Source organism: Orycteropus afer, unplaced genomic scaffold (genome assembly GCF_000298275.1).
Source record: "Orycteropus afer afer isolate SDZICR_OR568_19922 unplaced genomic scaffold, OryAfe1.0 scaffold00391, whole genome shotgun sequence".
Lineage (NCBI taxonomy): Eukaryota > Metazoa > Chordata > Mammalia > Tubulidentata > Orycteropodidae > Orycteropus > Orycteropus afer.
In genome coordinates, this window is record NW_006921978.1 from 1,329,566 (window position 1) to 1,338,592 (window position 9,027).

Consider the following 9,027-nt stretch of genomic DNA (forward strand, 5'->3'; position numbering starts at 1 on the left):
GCCAGCCATCTGGTTAGCTGATGATATTCTTACATGTGCATTTGTGCTATAAAATATCTGTATTCAATATAGAACTAACAGGGGACAAGGTTGGAGTAGCTTGTAAATGACAACTAAGCTTGAGGGAGTGAGTCACAGGGCCTGCAAGCTCAGGACCATGGTCTTAGGATGTCAAGCTCAGTTGGCACAACTTAGTACATAAAAATCTTGTTCTACATCCTCCTTTTGTGAGTAGTAAGGTGTTAAAAACTTTTGAGCAGACACTTAAGATGCATCTATTGGTCTCCCCATGTCTGGAAACAATTAGTCCACGGGTGTGATGGACCATGGGAACCTCAGCCTTACAGCCCTGAAACCAGAAGAACTAGATGGTACACAGCTACCAATGCCAACTACATAGAAAGGCATCAAAATTGAAGATCCTGGGTAAAGTGGGAGGAAAAATGTAGAACAAAATTCAAAAACACAGAAATGACAAGGATTACTTGTTGAATAGAGACTAGTGGAACCCTAGAGACTGTGGTACCAAGTTATCCTTCAGGCCTGGAACTGGTATCACTTCCATGGGTTAGTTCTCAAGTGAATAGTAGAAAGGCCTATGAGCAGAACACCTACCCAAGGAGATGCACCCACCTACCCTAGTGTGTTAGACTGGGTTCTCTAGAGAAACGAAAACCAGCAAAGCTTATATATATATATACATATACATATATATATATATATATATATATATATAAAGAGAGAGAGAAATTTATCTTAGGAAAATGGCTCACAAACATATAGAAGCCGGCAAGTCCAAGTCCCTGGAGCAAACGTCAGGCTGGAGGCTTTTCCTAGCTTCTGCAACTGCAAGGGCCGAGATGCTCCAGGCTGGCAGGCAGTACACTGGCTATTGACTCCAACGAATGATGAATCCAAGATCTCCAGGCCGAATAGTGGACTGCTCACTCACAGACAGTTGTAGGCAGCCCAACAGAATCCCAGTCCACAGAAGACTGTCTCTCTTCTCAGGATGTCTCTTGATATCCTGGAAGCAGACCACACCCCTAGGGAAACTCCCCTTGAACAGATTGGCCACTCAAAACACAGTCATCCGATCCCATCATAGGAACAACCCACACAGAACAGGGGTCCAGCCAAGTTGACACACAGCTTCAACTATCACACCTAGGGAGTTGAATTCACCTACACTAGGAATATGAACACCTTTGATCAATTAACCGTGAGAGATCAGAAGAGCAGTATTTACATGTGTGAAAGGTGGACAGACAGGAATGCATCAGTAAGAAGACACAGGGAAGGGGTAGTCACAGGGAGTAGATGGGAGGAGTGCTGTTTATTGTTGGCACCGTATCAATGCCGTGAAATCAAATGTGTATGAACTGTTGAGAGTAAAATGAATCTGCTTTCTAAATTTGCATTCAAATCACAATAAAAAATTTAAAATAAAAGTCTGGACTCAGGACTCAGCTTTCTCTAATCCAAGATATTTTATTTTCCATAGTATCTAAATTTAGAGATGTTCCACTCACTTTTTGAGTCTACATTTATTTCAACTAACTTTCTACTATTTTGACTGGTAGACAGCATAGTGGGCAAGAGCTCAGGAACTAAAATCAAACAGACAAAATGCCACTTATGCTATCTAGTTTGCGACAAGATACTTATTTGACTTTCTAATTCTCAGTTTCTTCATCTTTACAATGACCATGATGAAATTTACAATATGGAGTTATTGTGGGAATTTAATATACTAATGCATTTAAACCACCACTTGTACGTTTGTTGCATGGTGGTGGCTTGTGTGTTCCTGTGAAGCTGGAGGCTATGCCACTAGTATTTCAAATACCAGCAATGTCACCCATGGTGGATAAGTTTCACTAGTGATTCCAGACTAACATGGACTCAGGAGGAAGGGGCCATCCACTTCTCAAACAATTGGCCAGTGAAAACCTTATGAATAGCAGTGAAACACTGTCTGATATATTACTGGAAGTCTTTCTGAATAGCCCTGAAACATCATCCAATATAGTGCTGGAAGATGAGCCCCTTTTGTTGGAAGGCAGTCAGAATACAACTGGGGAAGAGCTGCCTCCCGAGAGTAGAGCTGACCTTAATGATGTGGATGGAGTAAAGTTTTCAGGACCTCCATTTGCTGATATGGTGCAACTCAAAATGGGAAGAAATAGCAAAAATCCATTAATAATAGGAACATGGAATGTACGAAGTATGAAACTATGAAAATTAGAAGTTGTCAAAAATGAAATGGAACACATAAAAGTTTTCCTTGACATTAGTGAACTACAATGGACTGGTTTTGGCCATTTTGCATCAGACAACCCTATGATCTACTATATTGGGAAGTACTACTAATTGAAGAGGAATGAGGTGGCAATCATCATCATAAAGAATGTTTCAAGATCTATCCTGAAGTACAATGCTGTCAGTGACAGGATAATATCCATATACCTACAGGAAAGACCAGGAGCTCTGATGGCATAGTGCCTAAGGCATTTGACTGGTAGCAAGGAGGCTGACACTTCAAACCCACTAGCCACTCCCCAGAAGGAAGGTTGGGCAATCTACTTCTGTAGCGATACCACCTCAGAAACCTAAGGAGGGATCGCTATGAGTTGTATTCGACTTGACAGGAGTGAGTTTGGTTTTGTTTTTTTGTACAAGAAAGATCAGTTAATACTACTATGATTATTCAAATTTGTGCACCAACCACCATAGCCAAAGATGAGAAAATTGAATATTTTTACCAACTTCTGCAGTCTGAAATTCACCAAACATGCAATCAAAATGAGTTAATTATCACTGTGATTGGAATGCAAAAGTTGAAAACAAAGAAGAATCACCAGTAGTTGCAAACTATGGCCTTGGTGATAGAAATAATGCTGGAGATTGTGTGATAAAATTTTGCAAAACCAGTGACTTACTCATTAAAAATATCTTTTTTTCAACAACACAAATAATGGCTATATGCTTGGACTTTGTCAGATGGAGCACACAGGATTCAGGTCGACTACATCTGTGGAAACAGGTGATGGAGCAGCTCAGTATCTTCAGCCAAAACTAGGCCAGGACTGTCAACCACTTGGAAGAGGATTTTTGTAGGAGATCCTGGATAGGCAGGGGGAATAATGTGGAACAAAACTCAAAATCGTTTGGAAAAAAAAAAAAGCAGGAAATAGGTTTGCTGGCCCAATGAAGCCTGGTGGAACCACTGAAGACTATGGCCCTTAGCTGCCTTTCAGGTCTGGAACTGAATGCACACCTGTGGCTTTCAGCCAAGCAGTAGACAGGCATACTAGTTGAACCATACTAGTTGAACATTTACCTGAGGTAGATACACTCCTCGGAGAGAACAAGCAAGAGAGAAAGAAGGGCTGCTCAGGCACAGGAAGACAGCTCAGGGGGTTGGAGTGCATGGAGGGATGAACACAGGGAAGAGATATCTATCAGGAGGAAGTAGGAGAGGAGAAGTTGCGTTGTGCTAAATTGTGGTCAATGTCATGAGACAAAGTGTATGTGATCTGATCTGCTGTATGGAAAGGGTATTTGCTCTGTAAATTTTCACCCAAATCACAAAAAAAAAAAAAAAACCTAGGCCAGGAGCTGACTGTGGAACAGGCTATCAGTTACTTATATGAAAGTTCAAGCTGAAGCTGAAGACAATTAAAACAAATCTATGAGAGCCAAAATATGACCTTGATTATATCCCTCCTGAATTTAGAGACCATCTGAAGTATAGATTTGATGAGTTGAACACCAATGACTGAAAACCAGAGGAATTGTGAGATGTCATCAAGAACATCATCCATGAAGAAAGCAAGAGGCCATTAGAAAGACAAGAAAGGAAGAAAAGACCAAAATGCATGTCAGAAGAGACTCTGAAACTTGCCCTTTAGCAGAGAGTAGCTAAAGCAAATGGAAGAAATGACAAGATATAAGAACTGAACAGAAGATTTCAAAGAGCAGCTTGAGAAGACAAAGCAAATTATTATAATGAAATATGCAAAGACCTGGAATTAGAAAACAGAAAGGGAAGAACATGTTTAGCATTTATCAAGCTGAAAGAACTTAGGGAAGTATTCAAGCCTTGAGTTCCAATATTGAAAGGTTTTGTGGGTAAAATATTAAATGATCCAGGAAACATCAAAAGAAGATGGAAGGAATACACAGTTACTGTACTAAAAAGAATTGGCCAATGTCTATTCCATTTCAGGAGGTGGCATATAATCAAGAACTGATGATATTTAAGGAAGAAGTCAAAGCTGCACTGAAGACATTGGCAAGGAAGAAGTTTCCAGGAATTGACAGAATACACATTGAGATGTTTCAAAAAACGGATGCCATGCTGGAGGCACTCACTCGTCTATGCCAAGAGATTTGGAAGACAGCTACTTGGCCAATTAACTGGAAAACATCTATATTTGTTCCCATTCCAAAGAAAGGTGATTCAACAGATTGTGGAAATTATCAAACAATATTATCAATATTATAAGCAAGTAAAATCTTGCTAAAGATAATTCAAAATTGGTTGCAGCAGTATAATGACAGGGAACTTCCAGAAATGTAAGCTGAATTCAGAAGGGGACCTGGAACAAGGGAGATCATTGCTGATGTCCGATGGTTCTTTGCTCAAAGCAAAGAATACCAGAGAGATATTTACTTATGTTTTACTGACTATGCAAAAGCATTCAATTGTGTGGATAATAAAAAAAAAAAAAATTGTGGATAACATTGAGAATAATGGAAATTCCAGAACACTTGATTGTGCTCATCAGAAATCTGTATATAGACCAAGAGGTTGCCATTCAAACAGAACAAGGGGATACTTCATGGTTTAAAATCAGGAAGAGAGTGTGTCAGGGTTGTGTCCTTTCACCATACTTATTCAATCTGTATACTAAACAAATAATCCAAGAAGCTGGACTATATGAAGAAGAACATGGCATCAGGATTGGAGGAAGAATCATTAACAACCTGAGATACACTGATGACACAACTTTGCTTGCTGAAAATGAGGATGACTTGAAGCACTTACATAATGAAAATTAAAGACTACAGTCTGCAGAATGGATTAAAACTCAACATAAAGAAAATTAAAATCCTCACAATTGGACCAATAAGCAGCATCACAATAAATGGAGAAAAGATTGAAACTGTTAAAGATTTCATATTACTTGGTTCTGCAATCAACACCAATGGAAGTAGTAGTCAAGACATCAGATGGTGTATTGCACTGGGAAAATCTGCTGCAAAAGACCTCTTTCAAGTGCTAAAGAGCAAATATGTCTCCTTGAAGACTAATGTGCATCTAACCCAAGCCATGGTATTTTCAATCACCTCCTAGGCATGTGAGAGCTGGACAATGAAAAAGGAAGATCAAAGAAGATTTGATGCTTTTGAGTTGTGTTGGTGAAGAATACTGAAAGTACCATGGATTGCCAAAAGAACAAACAAATCTGTCCTGGAAGAAGTACAGCCAGAATGCTCCTTTAAAGCAAGAATGGCCAGACTTTGTGTCAGTTACTTTGGTCATGTTGTCAGAAGGGACCATTCCCTGGAGAAGGATATCATGCATGATAAAGTAGAGGGTCACTGATAAAGGGGAAGGCCCTCTGAGAAACAGATTGACACAGTGGTTGCAATGATGGGCTCAGGTATAGCAAATATTGTGAAGCTGGCACAGGACTGGGCAGTGTTTCATTCTGTTTTAGATAGGGTCACTATGAGTTGGAGCTGACTCGATGTCACCTAACAATGACATGCATTTAAACATGGGCAAGTGTGTGATACATGATAAGCTTTCAACAAATGCCACTATTATTAAGCTCCATTAAAAAATGTTTTTCTTATTGACTGACATGAACTGCATTGAGAAGACAAACAAAAGAAATTTTGGATTATCACAGTGATGCTATATAATGAACTGAAGACTATCACTGTGTTTTAATAATAAAAATTTAGACTAATTTGTTTTTTTCTTTAAAAATTTATTCCAAAGATAACATCATTGATTATATCTGTTTATTTATTTTTTGTTCTGAAAGATACAGATTTTGGATCACAATTGGTTGGCTGATGGGGTACTTCAATATGATATGCTGGATATTATGCATAGTTCTCATTTTGAAAATGCCTGTACTATAGATACAGCCATTACATGTTTTTAAGTAAATATTTTCTTGATTATTTCTCCCTCTTAATCTTCTGAATAGCTGTTAGATTGATTTTCATTTGCAAACATTTTCAGACTTTTACAGAATTGACTTTTTCTAAATCCATCAATTTTGTTTGACCAGTGACAAGAGTGACTTGGCCATACTTTGGTTGCTCTTTCTGATAACAAAAAGAATAATGCATACCACCATGTTCCTGTTCATTCTCCATCTCAACCACTTTAAATCATGTATTTTCATTTCTTGTGGTATTGCTGATGCCTTTGTAGTTTAATCAAGTGGGTACATCCATTATAACTATTGATTTTTCCCCAGAAGTGGAATCTCAACTTAAAATTGGTACAGCACATCATAGTATAACTCAGCTCTTTTTTAGAGGAAACTTTTTGAAATATTTTACTTACTGAGTAAAGTAAACCCTCTGTACCAAAACTTGAATTACCTCGGAAGAAAAGCTTGGGTGATCTACTTCTAAAATATCACTGCCATTGAAAACTCTATGAGCATAGTTCTACTCTGAAAGATAGGGAGTTGCTATGAGTTGAAATAAACTCAGTGATAACTGGTTTGGTGTTTTGTTTGCTTTTTAGTAGATGTAAGATGGTTTTAATTTGCAGATTCCATGATGAGTAAAGATGGAAGTACCCATTCATGTGTTTGTTGACCATTAATGTACCTTCTTCTGTGAGATGTCTTTTCAATTCTTTGATTCACGTTACAATTGGGTTGTTTCTTTATTCACTGTTGATTTGCAGGAGATCTTTATGTACTATGGGGGTAAGTCCTTTCACAGATTGATGTGCTACAGATATTTTACCTAGTCTGTGACTTGTCCATTTTATTAATGGTATATTCTAAGCAGCAGAACATTTTAATTTTAATAGAATTTAAGTAGTTAATTTTTAAGTTTTCTTATTTGTTTTTTAGTGTTGTTACTGTCCTGTCCACGAAATTTTGCATATTCCAAGTTCTCAAAGATATTCTCCTTTTTTTTTTTCCCTAGAATATTGATGGTTTTGGGTTTAATGCTTAGGTATATGATTCATATTAAAATATTTTTTGTGTTTGATGTAGGATATGAGATGAAGTACTTTATTTTGTTTTTGTTTCCTTATGAATATATCCAACTGTAACATAGCAACATTTGTTAAAAAACAGTCTTTTGTTTACTGAATGAACTTTGAACCTTGTGTGAGAATCAAATGGCTATATATGATGGGTCTGTTTTTATACTTCCTATTCTGTTAAGGGAGCTCTGGTAGCAAAGTGGCTAGGCACTTGACTGCTAACCAGAAGGCTGGTGGTTCAAACCCACCAGCCACTCCTCGGGAGGAAGATGGGGCAATCTACTTCCGCAGTGATACTGCCTCGGAAACCCAAGGAGGGGTCGCTATGAGTCGGGTTTGACTCGACAGCACATAACAACAACAACAAACAATTCTGTTAAAGTGATTAAATATGTATCCATATGCCAGTACTATACTATAGCTTTATTGTAAATCTTGTAAACAGGTTAGCTCTCTAAATTTGTTCTCTTTTTTCAAAATTATTTTAGGACTTTCATGATTCTATACAATTTTAGAATAACCTTGTCTATTTCTTCAATAAAGCTTGATGTGGGTTTAATAGGAATAGTGCTCTATAAATCCATTTAGAGACAATGCACATTATAATAATCCATGAACTGTTACATTTTTCTACTTTTTTTTAGGTCTTTTCAAGTTTCCCTTAGTTCTGTTTTAACTTTTTTTGTGTATCTAGAGATCTTCCTACTTTATTGTAGTTCTCAGCCTCAGTATTATTGACATTTTGAGCTAGATAACTTTGTTGTGGGGTGCTGTCTGTGCATTGTAGAATGTTTAGCAGAGTTCCTGGCCTCTATCATTAGATGCCAGAATCACTTCCAACTGTCACAAGGAAAATGTCCTCAGATATCACCAAATGTGCCCCTCCCCAAGAGGCAAAATCACTGTTTGACAACCACTATGCTAGATTTATTCTTAGGCACTTGATTTTTTTTTTTTTTATACTGTATAAATGGTGTCAACTTTTAAACTTTTCATTTCCCTTTGTTTATTGCTAGTACATTTACCTAGTAGCCTGAGATCTTACTAAATTTACTTAGAACGTTTAGTAGTTATATATATATAGATTTCAAAGATCTTTCTATCTACACATGATATTATATGAGAATAAGTGATTTTTGTCTCTGCTTTTTCTCATATTATGTATTTCATTTATTTTCCTTACTTTATTGCACAGCGTATAAAGTTCAGTACAATTTGAAAATAAGTAGTGAGAATGTGCATCCTAGGTATGTTCCCAAACTTAGAGAAAACAACGGTTTATTATTTTAATATTAAGTATGATGTTAGCTGCTAGTTTTTGTTGTTGTTGTTGATGATGATGATGGCCTATATCATATTGAGGAAGGTCTTTTCTATTTCTGGTTTGATAAGAGTATTTCTCATGAGTGGATGTTGAATTTTGAGATTTTTTTTTTTTTCTTCAACATCTATACCAAACCAAAAACCAAACTCTGCCGTGGAGTCGGATCTGACTCATAGCGACCCCTCCTTGGGCTTCTAAGGCAGTATCACTACAGAAGTAGATTGACCAATCTTCCTTTCGAGGAGTGGCTGGTGGGTTTGAACTGCCAGCATCTGGTTAGCAGTCAAATGCATTAGGGACTACGCCAACAGAGCTCCCTCAGAATTTATAGAGATTATATATTTTGAAAGTATTTTATTCTATTAATGTAGAGAATTACATGGGATTAATATTCTAAATCAATCTTGCATTTTTGAAATAATCCCAATGTGCTTAAAATGTTTTA